Source organism: Archocentrus centrarchus, chromosome 24 (genome assembly GCF_007364275.1).
Source record: "Archocentrus centrarchus isolate MPI-CPG fArcCen1 chromosome 24, fArcCen1, whole genome shotgun sequence".
Taxonomy (NCBI): domain Eukaryota; kingdom Metazoa; phylum Chordata; class Actinopteri; order Cichliformes; family Cichlidae; genus Archocentrus; species Archocentrus centrarchus.
In genome coordinates, this window is record NC_044369.1 from 35,773,075 (window position 1) to 35,797,973 (window position 24,899).

Below are 24,899 nucleotides of genomic sequence, written 5' to 3' on the forward strand. Positions count from 1 at the left end.
AGGGCTAAGACTGAAAGGTTGAAGAAGAGTTTTTACCCACAAGCCATCCGTCTGCTCAACTCTGAGCCCTAACTGGACCATTATTGCACAATGTAAATATTATAATTTATAAAAGTGTGTATAGTGTATAGTATATAGAGTATAGTGTATAGTGTGAATTACTTTTTTTAATTTTTATTCTTCTTCTTATTTATATGTGTGTGTATATATGGTTGCAGGTACAAAATACATTTCACTGTGCATTGTACTGTGTATAACTGTGCATGTGACAAATAAACACTATCTTAATCTTAATCTTAATCAAAGCGGACAGCCTGCGCAGCGTTTTTTTTGTGACTGTGAAGTGCAGAAATTGCCAGGAGAGTTTGTAGCTGAGAAATGTGCAAGTTTTGAGCGCCTTGAAATGTGCAGATTGTTTTGCTGCTGTGATTTTTGTTGATAAACGTGAGTTTGGGCTGTTGTTTTTGCAGGGAGTTGTTGTGGAGCGCTCCCCCTAGTGGCGTTGAGTGTGATGACAGTGTTCGGGCCGGTGAGCCTATGGCAACCAAGTGGAATGCGCTGAGGCGTGTGTGTGTGTTGGTGGCATGTGTTTGTGAGTTAGTGTATTTGTTAAGTAAATGTGTTTGTGAGTTGTGGGTATTGTAGGCTTGCTTAGGTTGTAGTTGTGCGTTTTGTGTGTAAAGGTGAGTGTAAATGAAAGTGGTCGGGCAGTGGGCTCGAACCAGCGCTGTTTGGTTTGTAGGTCGGGAGTCCAGAATGGCGGCCCCTTTAGGCTGAGGGGCGGGGAAAGGCAGAGAGTGTGATGGCGGCGCGATTTAAAGGCGTCTGCGGGAGCGGCGCACTGACCCACGGTTGCCAAGTGGGGTATGCATGCCAGTGGATAGAGGCAGGCGAGACCTTTCCGGCAATATAGGTGATTTGAGTATAGGAGATGCCCTTTAGGAGTTAAAGCAAAAGAATGTTGATATTTTGCTTACCCAGAATGCATTGCAACCAGGAAGTAGTGTTTTTTGGTGAAGGGAAGGCCGTAGAGAGCTGGGACGACTTCCAGCTGGGGGTTTTGGAGCGTGGCCGTCCCACTGGTGCCACCCACATGCTGGTGCGGCTTGCGGTTGGTGAGATAGCAACCAGGAAGTGGTGTATTTTTGGGGCCATGTGGTGAAGGGCAGGCCGTAGAGAGTTGTTAGCACTTACTACCTGGGGTTTATTGGGCATGCCAGTTCCAGCTGCACAACCCGCATGCTTGGTGGGCCTTGCGGTTGCGGAGATGCCTTTTCCAGGCAGGTTCTGTTGGTTCTGTGGACAAGTTATCCATATATTGTTGGACTAATTTTGGTAGGCTTGGCCACTCCTGGGAAACATGGAGAGGAAAACAAGCTCATCCTCAAGATAGAAAAGACTACAGAGATCATGGCTGACTTCAGGAGGAAAGCCCCTCGACTGCACCCCCCTCGCCATCAGGGGCACTGAAGTGCAGAGAGTGGACAGCCACAAGTTCCTTGGCCTTCACGTATCATCTGACCTGAGCTGGTCTACGAAGACTGCAGCCACTGTGAAAAAAGGCTCAGAAGCGACTGCACTTCATCAGGCTGCTCAGGAAGGCTGGGCTGAGCTGCCGCCCCCTCACACAAGCCTACAGAGGCCTGGTGGAGAGCATCCTCACCACTGGCATCTCAGTGTGGTATGGCAACACCACTCAGGCTGAGAGGAAGGCTCTGCAGAGAGTCGTGAAAACTGCTGAAAACATTATCAGGACTAAACTCCCATCAGTGGACACAATTTACACACAACGATGCAAAAAGAGGGCACAGCACATAATCAGAGACCCATACCACCCTGCCCACTTTCTCCTCAGGCCCAAACACACAACAAACAGCCTGAGGAAAAGATGAGCAGACAGCATCATCACACACAGAACTAGATTCTGCAAAAGCTTCTTCCCTGCCACAGTCAGACTGATGGCAGAGCAAAGGACTGCTCACAGCCAAAATCCACTGTGCAGCACTCCTCACACAGCTAAAACCTCATGTGCAACATTTTATTTATTTATTCAGTTATTAAAATAACACTTGTTGGTGCAATATCTGTCAGGTCTGCATGTGCAATTTATACTGTGTTCTTTGTAACACTAAGTGTGCAATAACCGCTGTTCAGTATCCATCAACCTTCCATCTTTTGTATTTTTGTATATGTGTGCATATACATATATATATATTTATGTCAATATTTACATATTTTATTCTATACTTTTTATTTTATTATATTTTATTTTTATTTTCAATTCTTTCTACACTCCTACCCGAAAGCTCTGCACAAGAATTCCCAAACCTTATGTGTGAGTACAAATGGCAAATAAAGTCTTGAACTGAATTGAATTGAATTGAATGTTCACGACTGTTTTGATTTTTCCCATTTGTGGTTAATTGCTTTTAAGTGTGCCTAAAATTAGACCTATGCTAGTCGCTCAACCACATGTAATTATTATTCTGGCTTAGTCACTACAGTGATTTGAAATGTCTTATACTTAAATGCTTGGCTATTTGTAGCAAAGTGCTGCCATCAGTTTCTATGAAACTATGCAACTCCGGTCCATGCTGCTGACCGTGGTTCTGACCTGGGTTTCCTGTTTGTAAAGCAAGCGATAGACAGGTGACTTGTCTAAGTTTTACCCCGCCTTTATCCCATGATGGCTGGGATAGCCGCCACCCACCCCCCCACCCCCACTGTAGCAGGATGTGACAGACAGCAGCTCCACTGCATGACTGAAAAATAAGAATTTACCTGATGATGAATAAGAAGAAGAAGAAACAGCCTTTATTGTCCCACATAGGGGTAATTTGGGTGTAACAGCAGCCGCAGTTATTATATTAATATTATATTAATAATTTACACTATTGAGAAAAGAATATATATATATATATATATATATATATATATATATATATATATATATATATATATATATATATATATATATATATATAACAACAACAAGATTAACCTTATAATAATAATAATAATACCAATAATAATAATGTTATATACAATGTACATGATGTGCCTGTGTGTTGAGCCTTAACAGGCCGGACTATTTACAATATATTATATATTATCCTACAATGTGTAGGTTATTGTGGTTTTTGTTGGGAGCAGTGATGGTTATACAGTCTTACAGCTGCTGGAAGGAAGGGTCGATGATAAGGCTCCTCTGTGCATTTAGGATGCAGCAGTCTGTCACTGAAGGAGCTCTCCAGCTCAGCAACAGCTTCCTGCATGGGGTGGGAGACCTTGTCCATCAGTGATGTTATTTTGGTCAGAGTCCTTCTGTCTCCCACCACCTGCACTGAGTCGAGAGGACATCCTAGGACAGAGCTGGCTTTCCTGATGAGCTTGTCTATCCGCTTCCTCTCACCTGTAGATAAGCTGCTGCTCCAACATACTGCTGCATGGAAAATGGCTGATGCTACTACAGTGTCATAAAAGGTCTTCAGGAGCACCCCCTGCACTCCAAAAGACCTCAGCCTTCTCAGCAGGTAGAGTCTGCTCTGAACCTTCCTGTAGAGCGCATCAAACCTGTTAAAGAACTGGTTCAGGTTGCCCCCCCCCCCCAAGTCTCCCACGACCCTAGAGCTTGGTTTGTGGCCTGAAATTGAGTTCAAACTCCTCCAAACCCCACTGATGTTGCTCTGCTGTAGCTGGTCCTCCATCTTCTTTCTGTAGGTGTTTTTTTTTCCATCCCTGATTTTTCAGAGTTGATCCAGGGTTTATTGTTTGAAAAACACCTTACTCTCCTGATGGGCACAGTGTTTTCCACGCAGAAACTGATGTAATCCGTGAAGCTTTGTAGGTAACAGCATTATTGCTTTAATGCAGTGTATTATGACTTTGCGGGGCTCCAATAAACTCTGATGATCTGTTGCTCAATATTGTTGAACTGCGGAGAGAGATTACAGTGAGATTTTTATTGGTGCTAAAAGTGACAGATTGAATGCAGCTGGTGTTTGAGTGATGGTGCGGTTATCGCGGAGGATAAAGTGTGCTGCAGGGGCTGGCGTTTTGGCTGCCTCTCCCCACGCTCCCTCCGGCCCTAGCGCCCGAAGCGGGCCTGTGAACAGCGGCGCGATCTGGCGTGTAAATCGACAGCGGCGAAGCCGCAACTGCGGCCGGGAGGGCGTGCGGCCGGCCCTCGGTCGCCTGGATCTGTTAAACAGCGTAGTTTTAAGCCCTCGCAAATGGCCCTCGCCGGCCCGTGGCTTACAGGCACGCCCTGCCGGCTCAACCTGGTCTCGCGGCAGTTCGTGCAGTAGTCACGAAATTTAATCTATTGATTCGTGCTCATGAACACGAATTCCCTCTTTTTTTCGTGTTACTCGGCACGACTTCTAACCTCCCTGAAATGCAGTGGGATAAATTTCGTGCCTCTGAGCACGACTTCTAAGCAGCAGTATAAGCCGATTTTATTTATTTTTTTGTCCCTGTCCCCCCTTTTCCCCCCTTTTCTTTTGAACTGGAAGCTCTGAAGCTGAATTATGCCTTTAATTGCGATCCTTAAGCGCCACTTTTCCTTTTGACATTAATTTCTCCTTGTTTCATTTAATGTGGGGTGCTGCTTATGGTTGTAACGATGACATTTGTGGGGCTTTTTCAGGTCTAAATTTATATTTACGTGTTTATGGTTAGTGCTATATTCGGTGTCCAATTTTTTCTGTGAGTTCCGTGGTCTGAAGCCGTTTTTCCTCTGTGTTAAATCCATGAACTAACGATGAATAAATAAATGAACTACAGTACCCATGACCCCCATCGGCCGTGACCATGGTCACGCGTATTCCCGTTGCTGTTCAGGTAAATTGCATTAGTTCACCCGCTTCGGGTGTTATCAGGTAATTACTGACTTTATTAGCGGTTTTCAGGCCTGTAGATATGGGCCAGCAAGGGCCGTCTGCACCTCGTAGTCAGTCGAGAAGGCAGTTATCGTTCTAACGGAGGATCACTGACAGAGAAGGACTACAGACGAAGGACTACAGACAAAGGACTACAGAAGCCATGCTCGCTGACTTCCGGCGGATGCTGCAGTGTTCAGGTAAGAGGATTTCAATGGACCGCGTTTATATAGTGATATTATTAAGGCAGTGAGTTCAATAAGCACTTGAAATTGGGTTATGGTGGTGTAAGAGAGCGCTGATATCCCAACTCTGAGATGCATTTGTAGAGATTATTGCGGGTTTTGCCATCTTTGAGGCGCTAGCTTATGTTAGCGGATATCGTAGGAAAGCGTTCACTATTTAAACAATGTTATGACAGAAATATGAGCTTCTGGACTTACTAGTTAAGTAAAATGATTATTTTCAGCCACAGATTCCAAATAAATATCCCGATGAGCTTCAGTGCATCCATATTCAATATCTGCGAGTATAGTGCTTCATTTAATCTGCACTGAACTGACCCAGGGTTATCACAATGTAAAATAAAATTATACTGGTCTGAACACAGTTGCTGGATCAGGTGACCCTGAAGCCTCTCTTAGTTATGCTGCTGTAACGTGAGGGTTCGGGATATGCCACTGATTCTCTCTTAGCTAAAAGGAAACAGCACAATGGAGATGGATAATTTTCTCAGCTGCCGCTTTGTTTACTCCACCACACATTTTTGTGCACACCACAACTTCCTTGTTCCCACTTCCCGTGAGACTCACACAACCAATCAGAAGCCAGGAACTCCTAGCCTTAAGTAAATGTGGGAAAACCACAAAGGTACATTCAACACCGCATTAAAACTTCACTGAAATGTGCATCATTAAACATCCTAACGTACTTACCAAAAACATGTAAACACTAAATATAAATGCAAATATGTATATGCTTAGCTTCTGTAACCGCATCTCTATAAACTAACTGAAGTAAAAGTTTACCTCTAAACTTTACATTTTCCTCCCTCTCTCACATAAGAAACGTCCTCGTTTCACATAGGAAAGGAAAAAAAAAAAAGAGAGAAAGAGAAAATAAAACAAAGCAGCAAGCTACAAGTAAGAGAACAAAGAAACCCCCCCCAGCACAGTCATTTCAAAACATAGTCCTTAAGGTAACTGGGAGTCACCACTGGACGTCTGCTGCCTCGCAGTGAAAAAGTAGATCCTTGGCCAGTAGGTGGGGAGGGGACAGTGTCCGGGTGGGGAACAGTCAAAACATCAGGTCGAGGAGAAAGGGGCAAAGGGGAGGGAGAGTTGAGCTTTGACTGAGTAGGGGGTCGTGGCTGACACACCTGAGGGGCTGATGAAGGTGCAAGGCTGTGGTCATGCATGTTGTCGTTTCTCTTAGCCTTGGATGTGGAAAATTTAAAGGGCAAAGCACCTGATAATGCCGTCAACTGATGAAGCTGAGGCTGTAGCGGTATGTCACCAGTAGGTGGTTTGTTCCCAGTTTCAGGGAGAGGTGCATTGTAAGGTCTGAGACGATTATAGTGAATAATCTGAGACTTGTCTGATTGATCCAGGAGGTAATGAATCCTGTATGTGACACCAGGGGATTCATCCTCAGCACCAAGGCACTCAAGTATCTCAAAGGGGTCCTTCCAATGGGGAGCAAGTTTCTGTTTTGCTGTAGTGGGGTCATTTAACCACACAAAGTCACCAGGAGCATAAGCGGTGTGTTTGATGCCTTTATCATACTGTTGCTTCTGCTGGTTATGGGCAAAGTCTCTGTTCCCGGCAGCAGTACTGAAGGCGGACTGAAGCCTCTGAGTTAACTGTTTAACATAATCAGCAGGCGAACCTGGGGTACAAGAAGCAGGCATGTTGTTAGGTAACAGCATGTTAGCAGGCATCCGTGCTTCATGTCCATGTGTGAGAAAAAATGGAGTAAATCCAGTAGTAGAGTGAGGGCTAGTGTTGTAAGCCAAAGCAACTTGATTGAGACAGTTATCCCATTCACCAGGCTGCTGAAGGAGTGACTTCGCTAACTGATCAATAAGAGTTCTATTGAATCTCTCAATCATACCATCACACTGAGGATGATATGAGCTGGTACGTGTTTTTTGGATTCCCAGCAGGTGACACAGGTGTTTCACCAGATCAGATTCAAATTGACGTCCCTGATCCGTGTGCAGCATTTCAGGGATACCATGCTCACAGATGAAGTTTTCAAACAGACATTTTGCCACTGTTATTGAGCGTTGGTCTGGAATGGCATAGAGGTTGACATATTTGGAGAAATAATCCTGAACAACAAGCACATACCTGTTGCCATGACTTGTGATGGGGAGCTCAAGTATGTCAGCTGCCACCTTTTGAAATGGCTCAGTAGCAACAATTGTTCTCATTGGAGCTCTGTGCCGAGGTGTGGGATTTCTTCGGGCATCACATGGAGTGCACTTTGTACACCACATTTTGATGTCACGTGACATGAATGGCCAGTAATATAATTGCTGAGCACGTTTCAGGACTTTATCTGCTGCCAGATGACCTGTTACTGGGTTTCCATGCAGCAGCTGCAAGAGGGTGTCTTTTAAAGCCTGAGGAACAACCCACTGGTGCAGCAGTGACTTCGTGGAGGTATTGAAAACTTTACGACAAAGTAAACCATTATACAGGGTAAGTCTAGAGTACTCATGCCAAAGCACTTTCTCCACGGGCGAGCGTTTTTTCATGTGCCAGTGGGGTGGTTTCCGACCCTTAGCTTTCCAACCAATGACCTCTGACAGTACAGGATCGTTTTGTTGCTCCTCTCTTAGTTTATCCTCCGGTAACTCGAGCACAAAGGTGGATGAGACAGATGGTGCATCACAATGCAACTGTGGATCAAAAGACTCATTGCGTGCAACCTGTTTGGGGTCAGTGCTGCAGGAGCTGTGGTCAGGTGGGCTTGAGCAGCTTTCATCAGGTTGTAGGGTGGCTGGAGCACTACAAACCATGTTCTGTTCTGTGGGCATAACAGTAACAGGGCGGCGTGACATGGCATCTGCATTGAGGTGGCAGTGGCCATCTTTATGGATAACAGTCCATTCAAAAGGATCAAGTTCCAGGGCCCAGCGTGCACGTCGACCAGTCCTATCACTGTCAATGGGTATCTTTCTGAGACCCAAGAGGGGTTTGTGATCTGTGACAATAACAAACGGCTGCTTGTAGAGGTAGTGACGAAAATGTCTTACTGCCCAGACAATAGCCCAAAGTTCTCTATCATGAGTTGACCATTTTCTTTCTGCTTTTGTGAGCACATGGCTAGCATAGGCAATCACTTTCTCCTGATGTCCCTGTTTTTGAGCTAGCACAGCACCAATAGCAGTGGATGATGCATCAGTGTAGAGAGAAAAAGGCAATGTGAAGTCAGGGAATGAGACCACTGGAGGGTTTGAGAGTGCATGTTTCAGATACATGAATGCATCATTACACTGAGAAGTCCACTGGAAAATTGCATTCTTTTCGGTGAGTGCATGAAGGAAGACACTGTGATGTGCAAAGTTCCTAATGAACTTACGGTAATATGAACAGAGTCCCAAGAATGCTCTTACTTCTGTAGCTGTGCGGGGAATAGGCCAGTCTTGAACACTTGGCACATTTTTGGGGTCAGGCTGAATGCCATTTTTAGATACAATATGGCCTAGAAATTGTACCTGATCCTTGGCAAAAAAACATTTTGTTGGATTCAGCTTGAGGCCACTTGACTGGAATCGGGAGAAAATTTCTTCCAGGTGCTGTAGATGTTCAGCAAAAGAGCGGCTGTAAATGAGGACATCATCCAGGTACACTAAGCAGGTTTTCCAGGGAAGCCCACGAAGTACCATCTCCATTAGCCGCTGACATGTAGCTGGAGCATTTGTAAGTCCCACTGGCATAACTTTAAAGTGATAGAGCCCACTGCCTGTTGTGAAAGCTGTCTTCTCACGGTCTTCCTCTTCCAGTTCAACCTGCCAATAGCCGTGCTGAAGGTCCATGGTGGAGAACCAGGCAGAACCTGAGAGCGCATCCAGCGCATCATCAACTCTGGGGAGAGGATGAGAGTCTTTGATTGTCACTGCATTGAGTTTTCTATAGTCAAGACAAAAACGCCATGTGCCATTTTTCTTTCGCACTAACACAACTGGTGCAGCCCATGGACTGTAGCTTTCTTCAATGACATCTGCCTTTAAAAGGTTGTCCACTTGAGTCTGTATTTCTGCTCTTTGTTCGGGTGTTACTCTATAGGCTCTCTGTATAATTGGTGTGGTATTAGAGGTGCGAATATGGTGCTTGATAATACCTGTGCGACCTCTGTCTTCTGGATGCTTACTGAAGACTGCAGAATATCTCTCAAGAAGTGATTTTAGGGACTGAATTTGAGAGGGTGACAAGTTTGTTTCATCTATTTCAACTGGTGGGGACAAATCAGATACAGGCAAAGTTGCACAACATGTCTCATCAAGTGGTATGATGTCAACAGATGAGCCTGAATGAAACTCACCAATGTGTTGACCAGAATGCAGCTCTATGTCGTCACTGGAGGGATTCAACACACGGACCACAGTAGTACCATTCTGAACCTCACTGAGAGAGTGAGCCACAATAATGTCACAAACTGGATTTGGCATTAGGACACCATAATAGTCCGTCGGCACAGGAGAAGCAGGTGTGGCTGCTGACACACAGGCTGTGATGAGAGTTTCACTCATGAGATGGGTGCAGAGGATCTTGAAGAAGCTGTGCGCATTGCTGGCCGTTGTGAGAGGGCACGTGCAGCACTGCAACTGACTGCCACAGTTCAGTCTTCAGAACAGGTAGCTATGATTCATCCTAAGCCTGCTGAGGATAAACTTTATCAAGCAGTAGAGCAGCTTACACTCACTGTTACCAGTCTGAAGCATGAAGTACAGCAGCTAAGAGAGAAACAGAGTTACCTTGTCCAACGTTTGGACTCAAGACCGGATAGATCCTCTTATTCGGATGCTCAGTACAGCACACGCAGTTCATCCCCTTTACCTTACCATGCCAGACAACACCCGAGAGAATATTACTCACCGGAGCAATATTATCGTCATGATCCAGAGTCCCACTATGAGCGTCCCCCTTCCCCCATTCATCGAAGAGGTAATGCATGGGACTAGTGTTGTAGTCAAGACCACCTAACCCGAGACCGAGACAAGACCAAGACCAGAGGGTATCGAGACCGAGACAAGACCAAGACTTTTAGGGTCCGAGACCAGTCGAGACCAAGACCGAGGGGGAGCGAGACCGAGACAAGACCAAGACCAGTGCCTGTAACTACATGACACAATAAAATGTGAAAAATGATCAAAATCACTTCTCAAATTGATCTGAAAGATCCGCATTCCCATAAAATTACCCTGATATTAAAAACTCACAGCTCAAATAAATATAACCATCTTTATTTAATACTCCTGGGTATTAAATAAAGATCATTTATAAATAATACAGCTTCATCAACTGCACCAAAGAATAAAACAATTAAATGTGGATTGTTAAACATTAGGTCTCTCTCTTCCAAGTCCCTATTAGTAAATGATTTAATAATTGATCAACGTATTGATTTATTCTGCCTTACAGAAACCTGGTTACAGCAGGATGAATATGTTAGTTTAAATGAATCAACACCCCCGAGTCACAGTAACTGTCAGAATGCTCGAAGCACAGGTCGAGGAGGAGGATTAGCTGCAATCTTCAATTCCAGCTTATTAATTAATCAGAGACCCAGACAAAGTTTTCATTCTTTTGAAAGCCTGACTCTTAGTCTTGTCCATCCTAATTGGGAAAATCAAAAACCTGTTTTATTTGTTATTATCTATCGTCCACCTGGTCCCTACTCAGAGTTTCTGTCTGATTTCTCAGACTTTTTATCTGATTTAGTGCTCAGTTCAGATAAAATAGTTATAGTGGGTGATTTCAACATCCATGTAGATGCTGAGAATGACACCCTCAACACTGCATTTAATCTATTATTAGATTCAACTGGCTTCTCTCAAAATGTAAAGGAGCCCACCCACCACTTTAATCATACTCTGGATCTTGTCCTGACATATGGCATAGAAACTGAAGACTTAACAGTATTCCCTGAAAGCCCCCTCCTGTCTGATCATTTCTTAGTAACATTTACATTTACTTTAATGGATTACACAGCAGTGGGGAATAAGTTTAATTACAGTAGAAGTCTTTCTGAAAGTGCTGTAACTAAGTTTAAGGATCTAATTCCTTCATTGTTATGCTCTTCAGTGCCATGTGCCAACACAGTGCAGAGCAGCTACCTAAACTCTGCTCCCAGTGAGGTCGATTATCTCGTCAATAGTTTTACATCCTCACTGCGTATAACTTTGGATACTGTGGCTCCTCTGAAAAGGAAAGCTTCAAATCAGAAGTGCCTGACTCCTTGGTATAATTCACAAACGCACAGCTTAAAGCAGATAACCCGAAAGCTGGAGAGGGAATGGCGTCTCACTAAATTAGAAGATGCTCATTTAGCCTGGAAAAAGAGTTTGTTGCTCTATAAAAAAGCCCTCCGTAAAGCTAGGACATCTTACTATTCATCATTAATTGAAGAAAATAAGAACAACCCCAGGTTTGTTTTCAGCACTGTAGCCAGGCTGACAAAGAGTCAGAGCTCTGTAGAGCCGAGTATTCCTTTCACGTTAACTAGTAGTGACTTCATGGATTTCTTTACAAATAAAATTTTAGACATTCGAGAAAAAATTATTCATAACCATCTCAAAGATTATTCTTCATGTTCGGCTGTTTTCACCACTGCTGGTATTTGTTTAGACTCTTTTGCTCCAGTTGATCTTTCAGAGTTAACTTCAATAGTTACTTCCTCCAAACCAGCAACATGTTTGTTAGATCCCATTCCTACTAGACTGTTCAAAGAAGTCTTTCCAATTATTGATGCTTCAATCTTAAAAATGATCAATCAGTCTTTATTAGTTGGCTATGTACCACAGACCTTCAAGGTGGCTGTAATTAAACCTCTGCTTAAAAAGCCATCACTTGACCCAGCTGTCTTAGCTAATTATAGGCCAATCTCCAACCTTCCTTTTCTCTCAAAGATTCTTGAAAGAGTAGTTGTAAAACAGCTAACTGATCATCTGCAGAGGAACGGTTTATTTGAAGAGTTTCAGTCAGGTTTCAGAATTCATCACAGTACAGAAACAGCATTAGTGAAGGTTACAAATGATCTTCTTAGAGCCTCTGACAGTGGACTCATCTCTGTTCTTGTCCTGTTGGACCTCAGTGCAGCTTTTGATACTGTTGACCATAACATTTTATTACAGAGATTAGAGCTTGCTATAGGTATTAAAGGTACTGCACTGCAGTGGTTTGAATCATATTTATCTCATAGACTCCAATTTGTTCATGTAAATGGGGAGTCTTCTTCACACAGTAAGGTTAATTATGGAGTTCCACAGGGTTCTGTGCTAGGACCAATTTTATTTACATTATACATGCTTCCCTTAGGCAGTATTATTAGAAAGCACTGCATCAGTTTTCATTGTTATGCAGATGATACTCAGCTTTACCTATCAATGAAGCCAGATGACACACATCAATTAGTTAAACTGCAGGAATGTCTTAAAGATATTAAGGCCTGGATGACCTCTAATTTCCTCTAAAGACCGGTCTCGAGACCAAGACCGATCTCGAGTACTACAACACTACATGGGACACATATGACAAACCTGATCAACGCCAATATCCACCCCCACAACCATCCTCCCAGTACACCAGGCATGATCACCACGACACTGACACCAACTCCAACAGATACAGACGCAGTCCCAGCCCTGCTCCATGTAGAGATAGAGCAGCAGATCCACCCACTAGAAGCAGCATTCGCTTCCAGTCTCCTGAAAGGTCTGTACGCTTCAGCTCCAACCGACAGGGAAACTTTCATTAGCTGCTGTTGAGGGGCAAACATCAGCTACAGTATCACAGCCCCAGAATGACACCTCCCAGTTAATATGTCCTGACAGCGACCCAGAACCTGATGACTCAGTTTCTTCTAGCATCTTGGCTATCGTTGAAGGCATTGAAGTGTGTGCTTTAATTGACTCTGGCTCCTTTGTCTCCCTTGTGAGTGAGGATTTCCGAAACTCTCATCCAGCTTTAAAAAAAAGGCCTATGGCAGCATCCACAGTGCCAGCCCGTTCAGTCAACGGAGAACGTTTGGAAATTCTGGGCAAATTGACCATTGGGATTAGGCTTGGGAAACAGATATGGCAGCAAGAATTTGAAGTTCTCAGGGGTGCTTACCAGCCAGTCATATTAGGTTGGGACTTCCTGCAAAGACACCATGCCCTTCTTGACCTCAGAAACAAAGTGCTGCAACTGTGGGACATGAAAATTCCCCTGTTACCCAAACGACATGAGGTGGCTGCCTGCTGTAATGTTTCAGTGCTGGCACCAACCAAAAACCCTTTTTTTGGGAGGGTGACGATATATAACCTTGTTCAGCCTGTTTAGGAATGCACTGAGATCAATAACCTAATTTCCAACGCAGATCTGGAGAAACAGCAAAAACCAACGGGACCCTACACAGCCACAGATGCTGCTCCAGAACTTGAAGATCTAAACCATAAACACCAACCTGGGAAACTTGCTAAGTGTGACAGGTCCAACATAACCCCAGATACAGCCCAGCCACAGGGTGAACCAAATCTTTCAGATAATGACAACAGAGAACCAAACCTAAACTCACCAGCCTGCACCAACCTGACATTTCTCCTCCCTGAGTTAAATAGATGAATGGAAGTTAAGTGGTTACAAACATAAAAAACACGGGTCCACAGACAGGAGTAGTGAGCTGAAATCAACACAAAGCTACCTGAGAGGCTGTATTGAACTACTATATATAATTTAATCATTTGTCCTGACTGGTTTCACCTCAGATGGTCTTCTTTCTCCTTTTGGTAGATTTCTCCCACCTCTGTTTTAATGCCAAGAAGAAGAAGAAGCTGCTTCAGAGAAGTGTGCTTCATGGTCTCAGTGCACAGGCTGCCAGTCACACTCACACACAGCAACATGTGTTTTCACTGCCACAATCAAAACATTGAACAAAATTTATGTATTGTTGTTTGGAAATGTGTCACATTACTACATGCTAAGGTGTGTTATTAAAGAAAAAAATGAGTTCTATTTTTCTGGTTTGATGATATCCCAAGCTTTTGTTTCAAAATGATTATTTTCCACTGGACAAAATATTTACTGTTACACATTTATTTCTCATAGGGAATTTTTTCCATATTTTTCCATATTTCAGTCTCTGGTTCTTGAGAGTCATGGCTCTGTCTGGTCTCTGACAGAGATCCTTAAAAATATTATTGGAAAGTACCTATTAATTTTACTTTCTAACAGCTTTATGTGAATGTTATCTTTTCATGTATTATTTTTAATATATTGATCACAGTGTAGTGTACAGTAGAGGCATCCAACAATGATGAGACTGGGCTGCTTGTGTGTGATTTGGAAGGTTTGTGTCTGTCTGTGACTCTGCAGAGGTTAAAGCTGTGATCCAGTCTCAGTCTCTGACTGAAGGTTGCTGAGACTCTGATTAGATACACAATGTGAAGTTCACAATTCTCTAAACAAATAAAATTGTAATGACAAACATGAACATCTGTACTTATTTCAGAGACATGAATGTTTACAAACATAATATTTATTTTAAGGATTGGACTTCATAAAGCGCACTGATGTTAGAGTGTGTGTTCATATTTAAATCATTTTGTAGGCTGAAATTGTAACGGTGGACCTGAGATGGTCCAGAGAAAGTAAACACATGTTAATTGGAGTAATATCAACAACAGACTGAGACAGACAGCTGTGAAATGCGCACACAATGACGTCACCTCATTCACTGCTAGCTACACTGCTAGCTACATCGTATCATTCATGATCATCTATGTAAACAACGTTTAAAGATGCCGCCACAGCTCTGCAGCTGTAATTGTTTCAAATCATATATTTTTGTTCGTTTGAACTCTGAGGATGTTTTTAAAACGGTCTTAAAAGGCTATTGCTATGGTGGTTGTCATGGACGCCTCAGTAGCTTCTTAGGCTAACCTGGCGCGTCCGGTTCCTGCTGCTAGCTGTCTGCCGCAGGAAGGCTGCGTCCCATTTCAAAGAGCCGCCGCTCCGCCGTAACTGTGGCTCAAACACCACTTTATCCTTTAAGAAAAGGCCTTTTATAGCCACTGATGACACACACACACCTGTATGCACGTCACTGTCACAATGTGACTTCACGAAAACCTCTAAAGTATTGTTTATAAAATGGAAAATGAACCGGGCATTGATCTGATGATGGACTCTGGAGCTTGAAAAAGGCGACTGGACTTCTTTTTGTTTCTTGAAGACGTTTCACCTCTCATCCGAAAGGCTTCTTCAGGTCACCAACTTTCCCCCGCTTACAGTGCTGTCCTGAGCTCCCTTCCCAGACGTCTCAACCCCCATTCACACCCTTGTTCCAGTGACCTCAATAGGCCACAGAAAACAATGGAGCGGAGTCCTAAATTGGTTTCAACTGAAACCACTGATTAAATATGACCCACGCCCCCTTCACACCTGGGCACATGTGTTCACGCACATGATCAATAGAGGGTCATAACCACCTCCAGGGGACTACGCCCACAGGGGTTTAAATACCTGGGTCTCTCCACCTTTTGGTTGAGAACTGAAGAAGCCTTTCGGATGAGAGGTGAAACGTCTTCAAGAAACAAAAAGAAGTCCAGTCGCCTTTTTCAAGCTCCAGAGACTACTATGACCTGGATGACTGAGAATCTACACAGACATCTGATGATGGAGACTGGGGGCTCTGCAGCTGACGTTTCACAATCCTGATTGACTTGCTGTACATTCATATATGTGTTCCTGTTTCGGAGCACAGTGTTTTGCTGTCTGTTAGCTGTTATATCTGTATAACTCGATTTATCTGGATAATAACATATTTTAGTGTAATCGTCACCTACTTTAAATAGCATACTCTTTGCTGAATCACCTGTATTCACATTACTCACTTTATTTGTTTTTAGAAATTCGCTAGCTTAGCTCAGCTAGTAGCTTAGCCCTTAGCCGACTCACTACCAGCATGGCTTCTTCTCCTGTCTCTCCTGCACTTTCCTGCTCTGGGTGTCACATGTTTAGTTACTCCTCGGCCTCCTTTAGCAGTAACGGTACTTGTAATAAATGTAGTCTGTTTGTAGCTCTGGAGGCCAGGCTTTCTGAACTGGAGACTCGGCTCCGCACCCTGGAAAATCCTGCATCTAGCCAGGCCCCTGTAGCGGGTGCAGACCATGGTAGCTTAGCTGCCGTTAGCTCCCCCCCAGCAGATCCCGAGCAGCAGGGAAAACAGGCCAACTGGGTGACGGTGAGGAGGAAGCGTAGTCCTAAGCAGAAGCCCCGGGTACACCACCAACCTGTTCACGTCTCTAACCGTTTTTCTCCACTCGGCGACACACCCGCCGAGGAACAAACTCTGGTTATTGGTGACTCTGTTTTGAGAAACGTGAAGCTAGAGACACCAGCGACCATAGTCAAATGTCTTCCAGGGGCCAGAGCAGGCGACATTCATGGAAATTTGAAACTGCTGGCTAAGGCTAATCGTAGATTTGGTAAGATCGTTATTCACGTCGGCAGTAATGACACCCGGTTACGCCAATCGGAGGTCACTAAAATTAATATTGACTCGGTGTGTAACTTTGCAAAAACGATGTCGGACTCTGTAGTTTTCTCTGGGCCCCTCCCCAATCAGACCAGGAGCCACATGTTTAGCCGCATGTTCTCCTTGAATCGCTGGCTGTCTGAGTGGTGTCCAAAAAATGACGTGGGCTTCATAGATAATTGGCAAAGTTTCTGGGGAAAACCTGGTCTTGTTAGGAGAGACGGCATCCATCCCACTTTGGATGGAGCAGCTCTCATTTCTAGAAATATGGCCAAATTTATTAACCCTCCTAAAAACTGACTACCCAGGGTTGAGACCAGGAAGCAGAGTTGCAGTCTTACACGCCTCTCTGCAGCTTCTCTCCTCCTGCCATCCCCCCAAAACCCCATCCCCATAGAGTCGGTGCCTGCTCCCAGACCACCAAAAAACAAAGCTAAAATCAGCAAAAAACTATTTAAGCATAAAAATTCAAAAACAATAAATAATACAGCTTCATCAACTGCACCAAAAAATAAAACAATTAAATGTGGATTGTTAAACATTAGGTCTCTCTCTTCCAAGTCCCTGCTAGTAAATGATTTAATAATTGATCAACGTATTGATTTATTCTGCCTTACAGAAACCTGGTTACAGCAGGATGAATATGTTAGTTTAAATGAATCAACACCCCCGAGTCACAGTAACTGTCAGAATGCTCGAAGCACAGGTCGAGGAGGAGGATTAGCTGCAATCTTCAATTCCAGCTTATTAATTAATCAAAGACCCAGACAAAGTTTTCATTCTTTTGAAAGCCTGACTCTTAGTCTTGTCCATCCTAATTGGGAAAATCAAAAACCTGTTTTATTTGTTATTATCTATCGTCCACCTGGTCCTTACTCAGAGTTTCTGTCTGATTTCTCAGACTTTTTATCTGATTTAGTGCTCAGTTCAGATAAAATAGTTATAGTGGGTGATTTCAACATCCATGTAGATGCTGAGAATGACAGCCTCAACACTGCATTTAATCTATTGTTAGATTCAATTGGCTTCTCTCAAAATGTAAAGGAGCCCACCCACCACTTTAATCATACTCTGGATCTTGTCCTAACATATGGCATAGAAACTGAAGACTTAACAGTATTCCCTGAAAGCCCCCTCCTGTCTGATCATTTCTTAGTAACATTTACATTTACTTTAATGGATTACACAGCAGTGGGGAATAAGTTTAATTACAGTAGAAGTCTTTCTGAAAGTGCTGTAACTAAGTTTAAGGATCTAATTCCTTCATTGTTATGCTCTTCAGTGCCATGTGCCAACACAGTGCAGAGCAGCTACCTAAACTCTGCTCCCAGTGAGGTCGATTATCTCGTCAATAGTTTTACATCCTCACTGCGTATAACTTTGGATACTGTGGCTCCTCTGAAAAGGAAAGCTTCAAATCAGAAGTGCCTGACTCCGTGGTATAATTCACAAACGCACAGCTTAAAGCAGATAACCCGAAAGCTGGAGAGGGAATGGCGTCTCACTAAATTAGAAGATGCTCATTTAGCCTGGAAAAAAAGTTTGTTGCTCTATAAAAAAGCCCTCCGTAAAGCTAGGACATCTTACTATTCATCATTAATTGAAGAAAATAAGAACAACCCCAGGTTTCTTTTCAGCACTGTAGCCAGGCTGACAAAGAGTCAGAGCTCTGTAGAGCCGAGTATTCCTTTCACGTTAACTAGTAGTGACTTCATGGATTTCTTTACAAATAAAATTTTAGACATTCGAGAAAAAATTATTCATAACCATCTCAAAGATTATTCTTCATGTTCGGCTGCTTTCAGCACTGCTGGTATTTGTTTAGACTCTTTTGCTCCAGTTGATCTTTCAGAGTTAACTTCAATAGTTACTTCCTCCAAACCAGCAACATGTTTGTTAGATCCCATTCCTACTAGACTGTTCAAAGAAGTCTTTCCAATTATTGATGCTTCAATCTTAAAAATGATCAATCAGTCTTTATTAGTTGGCTATGTACCACAGACCTTCAAGGTGGCTGTAATTAAACCTCTGCTTAAAAAGCCATCACTTGACCCAGTTGTCTTAGCTAATTATAGGCCAATCTCCAACCTTCCTTTTCTCTCAAAGATTCTTGAAAGAGTAGTTGTAAAACAGCTAACTGATCATCTGCAGAGGAACGGTTTATTTGAAGAGTTTCAGTCAGGTTTCAGAATTCATCACAGTACAGAAACAGCATTAGTGAAGGTTACAAATGATCTTCTTAGAGCCTCTGACAGTGGACTCATCTCTGTTCTTGTCCTGTTGGACCTCAGTGCAGCTTTTGATACTGTTGACCATAACATTTTATTACAGAGATTAGAGCTTGCTATAGGTATTAAAGGTACTGCACTGCAGTGGTTTGAATCATATTTATCTCATAGACTCCAATTTGTTCATGTAAATGGGGAGTCTTCTTCACACACTAAGGTTAATTATGGAGTTCCACAGGGTTCTGTGCTAGGACCAATTTTATTTACATTATACATGCTTCCCTTAGGCAGTATTATTAGAAAGCATTGAATCAATTTTCATTGTTATGCAGATGATACTCAGCTTTACCTATCAATGAAGCCAGATGACACACATCAATTAGTTAAACTGCAGGAATGTCTTAAAGACATTAAGGCCTGGATGACCTCTAATTTCCTGCTTCTAAATTCAGATAAAACTGAAATTCTTGTTCTCGGCCCCACAAATCTTAGAAACATGGTGTCTAACCAGATACTTACTCTGGATGGCATTACTTTGGCCTCCAGTAACACTGTGAGAAATCTTGGAGTCATTTTTGACCAGGATATGTCCTTCAATGCACATATTAAACAAATATGTAGGACCGCTTTTTTGCATTTGCGCAATATTTCTAAAATTAGAAACATCCTTTCTCAGAGTGATGCTGAAAAGCTCATTCATGCATTTATTACTTCTAGGCTGGATTATTGTAATTCATTATTATCAGGCTGTCCTAAAAGCTTCCTGAAAAGCCTTCAGCTGATCCAAAATGCTGCAGCTAGAGTCCTGACAGGGACTAGAAAGAGAGAGCATATTTCTCCCATATTGGCTTCTCTTCATTGGCTCCCTGTTAAATCTAGAATAGAATTTAAAATTCTTCTCCTCACATACAAGGTCTTGAATAATCAGGCACCATCTTATCTCAAAGACCTCATAGTACCATACCGCCCCAACAGAGCACTTCGCTCTCAGACTGCTGGCTTACTTGTGGTTCCTCGGATACTTAAGAGTAGAATGGGAGGCAGAGCCTTCAGCTTTCAGGCGCCTCTTCTGTGGAACCAGCTTCCAGCTTGGATTCGGGAGACAGACACCCTCTCTATTTTTAAGATTAGGCTTAAAACTTTCCTTTATGATAAAGCTTATAGTTAGGGCTGGATCAGGTGACCCTGAACCATCCCTTAGTTATGCTGCTATAGGCCTAGTCTGCTGGGGGGTTCACATAATGCACTGTTTCTCATTCACCTTATTTACGTTGTTTATACTCCACTCTGCATTTAATCATTAATTGATATTAATCTCTGGCTCTCTTCCACAGCATGTCTTTCTCTCCCCTCAGCCCAACCGGTCGCGGCAGATGACTGCCCCTCCCTGAGCCTGGTTCTGCTGGAGGTTTCTTCCTGTTAAAAGGGAGTTTTTCCTTTCCACTGTCGCCAAGTGCTTGCTCATAGGGGGTCGTTTTGACTGTTGGGTTTTTTCTGTATTATTGTAGGGTCTTTACCCACAATACAAAGCGCCTTGAGGCAACAGTTTGTTGTGATTTGGCGCTATATAAATAAAATTGAATTGAATTGAATTGAATATACATACATACATACATACACACACACACACACACACACACACACACACACACACACACACATATATATATATATATATATATATGTATATGTGTGTGTGTGTGTGTGTGTATATACAGTATATATATATATGCAATATATATATACTGTATATATATATATGTATATATGTATATATATATATATATATATATATATATATATATATATATATATATATATATATATATATATATATATATGTATATGTGTGTGTGTGTGTGTGTATATACAGTATATATAGTATATATATATATGCAATATATATATACTGTATATATATATATATATATATATATATATATATATATATACGTTCCCATCCCTGGACCTCGCTTTGGCCTTTATCAACCTTTGAGACAGCCGACAGCGAGTTTTCTTACAAACGTTGGCAACAGTGGCCCAGATAAAAAAGGAGGAACCCCACAGTGTTTTCGTTAAATTTGATATTCTAACATTAAACAATATGGGACAAAAGTGATCTATGTAATTTGGGTCAACGCAAAGCAATAAAGTTATTTATTTCATAAAGTTTATTTATAGCTCCAAACGTATTTATGGTGTTTTTCTCTTCACTTTTCCAAAGATGTTTTTCCTCTCTCCTACAGCCTGGATTGCAACTACAGTGGTACCTCGAAATACGAATTTAATTCGTTCCAGAGCCGAGCTGGTAAGTAGAGCAGCTCGTATCTCGAACAAATTTTCCCCATTTAAAATAAAGGAAATAGATTTAATCCGTTCCAGCCCTTTGACAAGTCCCCGAAATATCCAAAATTATGAAAAAATCAATGTTTTCAATTAAGAAAAAGACAATTATACATAGATGAAACATGAAAAATAAATAAAAGAAAAATGTATAGAATCTTACCTTGGCGACAGATGAGCGCGGCTAACGGAGAGCGGCTGAGGAGAGAGGCAGGGAGCAAAAGACGAGTAGTAGGCAGTTTGTCCCTTCCAAACCCCCGTTTCCTGTTTATCGCTCCGCCACAAGTTGACCGGGCGCACACCCAAACAAACAAAAATGTGTCTGCATACACCTCAGAAAGTAGCTGCGGTCCTGATGGGAGACGTATCATAGGCCCATGCTGATTTAATTCAACGTGCTAATACCGAGAAGCACACACGCACACAAAAAAAAAAAAACCTGTGCACCCTTCTCTTCTGAGGCTAAGAACCATGGATTTCACTGCTCCAAAACACAATGAAACAAAACAAAGAAGTGAGCTATACTGTTTAAAAGCGGCCTCAGTTTAACACAGTGTTGGGTTGATAGTTGGGCTTTTTTGGGCTTGTTTTCACAGAGCTGGTTGCATGTTTCTATCGCAAAATCTGGCAACACTGGATACTACTTGACTCTGCTGCGCCGGTAAAACGTGAGAAGAACGATTGTGGCGCCGACGTGCCAACTATCGGTGGCGTCCTGAAGCTCCGCTCCTATTTTGGAACTAAGCTGGTATCTAGAGCAGAAATTTTGCTCGAGCCGCGGCTCGTATCTCGAAAAACTTGCATGTGGAGCAGCTCGCATCTCGAGGTACCACTGTACAGCCAAATGAACAATTATGCAAATTAGGCAATGACGTCATACAGCGACTTCTATTTTTAGCAGTGGAAAATTTCCCGTATTTTTAAATACAAAACTTGACAGGTAAACTTTACCTATTTGTTATTTTAAATGCCTTGTTTGTACAGACGGATAAATAAAGGTTGTTTAAAAAAAAGTATTCTTGAAAACCAAACGTACTTGGATTTTCCCGCCTCTACCCTGATTTTCGCCCAGCAACAGCGCTGCTCCCTCCCACTCGCAACGGAAAGAGAAGCAGCTTCTGCAGACTGGGTAAGAGGGACCGAAAAACGGTCCGTTTTCTGTTTTTTCTTTCTGTTTCAATAACCAAAATGTACACGGAGTATGTGTAATTAATAAAATGTCAATTTCTATTATTTCTGTTAACATGTGATGATAGCAGTTCAATTCTGGGTGCCAGTTTTCCGAGCCAGGCAAACTAGCAAACTCTGCCTTCATTGTTCAAATGTGTTCCGCTATTTTCCTAGCAAAGTCTTGAATAAACTCGCCTTCTGTAAAAAGAAAGGTTTGTCATGTTTATCAGTCAACATAGCCACTTCATGGCAGATTTCATTTGACTCAAGTGCCAAATAAGCAGAGTAGGGATGGGACCCTGATTTCAACACTGCGTCGAGCTTCCCAACAGTGTTGCCAGATCTCGCGACAGAAACAAGCAACCAGCTCTATGAAAACAAGCCCAAAAGAAGCCCAACTGGCAGCTCACAACACTGTGTAAACCTGAGTATAAACAGTATAGCTCTATAACAGTATAACTCACTTCTTTGTTTTGTGTCATTGTGTTTTGGAGCAGTCAAACCCATGGTTCTTATAGAAGAGAAGGGCGCACAGTTTTTTTGTGTGTGTGTGCTTCTCTGTATTAGCATGTTGAACTAAATCAGCATGGTGAGCACATATTTCACACTTGCAAAATCTGGGGAATGCCTTTGGTACGTCTCCCATTAGGACCGCAGCTACTTTCAGAGGTGTATGCGGACACTATTTTATTTATTTTTTGGGGGGGGGGGGGGCAGGAGGAGGGGACGTGAAGGAGCACAGGGGGTGCCTAATCAGCACCGTTCCTCTGTTACTGATCATTTCATGCGCACAGCTCTTAAATACAGAAAATGCCGACTAGAGAAATAATTTCGTCGCATCGCTTTGGCAACCCCCTCTTGTGCAGCGCCCCTATGCATTGCATATAGTGCATACCCACTTTTAGCGCCACTGTCTCCCATCTGAGCTCGGATCCCACATCACGCGACCATGGCCAAGCGAGGCTTTTGGGTGTTTAATTCCTGCTCCTTCGAGGCAACCGAGGCCCCAGGATTAACTTTTTTGTTCCTTTTTTAAATATCAGTAGAATTCAGCTTCAGGGGCACAGAGACTTGACAAGATAGGCCTGGACCCCCGAAGCCCGTCCATAAGCTGACACTACAACCTGTGACCTGCACAGCAGGAGGATTCCTACTGAAAACAAATGCTTTTTTATTCAAAATAACAAACAAAAGAACACATCCAGGCCATCTGTTCCTTAACAATTCTCATGACAATTTTTTTCTTTTTTTATTCCCACTGAGGCTTCTGGTGTAAATGTCCCATAAACAGGAGAAGAAAGGCTGCAGGTTCCGAGCTTTGGTCAGACGTTACAGTAATGTCACAAGATACGACGTTCACACTAGTATATGTCACAAATAAAGTTTGGTTCAGAGGTCGCTCAGTGGAGGACGGCGTGTTTCCTCACATTTATAAAGGTACTGGTCAGTGTGAAGATGTGAAAATGACTGTTGCGACTGGTACAGTCAATTACTAAGCAACTGTAAGAGGCTCACGAATGTTAACCGAGCGAATATAGTACTTGTTCAAGCGCTCTGTTCACTACAGTCACAGCTTACTTTAACAGTCTCCTTGTTTCTCCAAACCATTGCGGTGAACATCATTCTTGATAGTCAAGTATAATCAGTAGCTTTGTTTGGACTTGTGCAGGGCTCGTCTCAGTCATTGTTTCGTTAAACAGCATTATAGAGATGTGGCGATAACCAAATTTGCCAGCAGGTGTCACTGTGAAGATGGTTTTTCAGATAGTTTCGAAGCCTCGATACAATTCAGGCACAAATGCTTCATTGTTTTGCCCATCACTAATTAACACTGCATATTTCGATTCACAGAAAAAAATAATGGGACAAGGCTCCTCTGAGAGTGTGCGGAGGGAGGTTGATGAAAGAGTAGGTATCAGCATTTTTAATGTTTTAGAGCAGTGTTTCCCAAAGTGTGGGGCGCAGTAATAACTGAAATTCAGTGTACAGTTACATATTTATATAAATGTATTTATTTATATACAAAGTGAATTAAAAGTGGTAATAGCAGGTGGTTAGTTTGTGATATTACTTTGACCTGAAATTACTGCTTTTGTATTGAAGTTTGTGTCCCAGTGGCAAGTGGGTCCGCAGCACTCTTGACTCTGCGTGTGTGTGTGTGTGTGTGTGTGTGTGTGTGTGTGTGTGTGTGTGTGTGTGTGTGTGTGTGTGTGTGTGTGTGTGTGTGTGTGTAGTTTGATTACACCTTGGCCCTCATGCAGGGCAGAAGTCGCCTGCTCTTCCAGCATTATGCTGTCTACTACGGCATAAGTGCAGTGGGACTGACAGCACTGTAAGATTCTGACACACACGCACAGATTGACTTTCCTGCCTTGTGTTTGTATTTATCTTCTTTAATCATGTTTCCATGTCTTCTCTGCCACTGTTTTTCTTCAGCGCCATAAAAAGGAGAAACATCTTTTTTATGGCCCCACTGGTCCCGCAGACCTGCATTTTGAATTTGTTATATGATGCCGGCTATGGGACGTTT

At 42.7% G+C, this 24,899-nt stretch overlaps 1 protein-coding gene and 1 long non-coding RNA gene across 2 annotated transcripts in view; both read left to right on the forward strand.

Moving 5' to 3' along the window:
• LOC115774806 (zinc finger protein 883-like) overlaps positions 1-12,093 on the forward strand; it is a 41,022-nt gene extending 28,929 nt beyond the window's left edge. The window contains exon 5 of the transcript XR_004019210.1: positions 12,083-12,093. The gene's annotated coding sequence lies outside the window, so the exon portion shown is untranslated. The remainder of the gene's footprint in view (positions 1-12,082) is intronic.
• An 8,938-nt stretch (positions 12,094-21,031) lies between these two features.
• Positions 21,032-24,674, forward strand: LOC115773888 (uncharacterized). Its single transcript, XR_004019129.1, has 3 exons — positions 21,032-21,164; positions 24,221-24,277; positions 24,604-24,674. It is a non-coding gene; the product is annotated as an uncharacterized LOC115773888 (long non-coding RNA).
• The last annotated feature ends 225 nt before the right edge of the window (positions 24,675-24,899 follow it).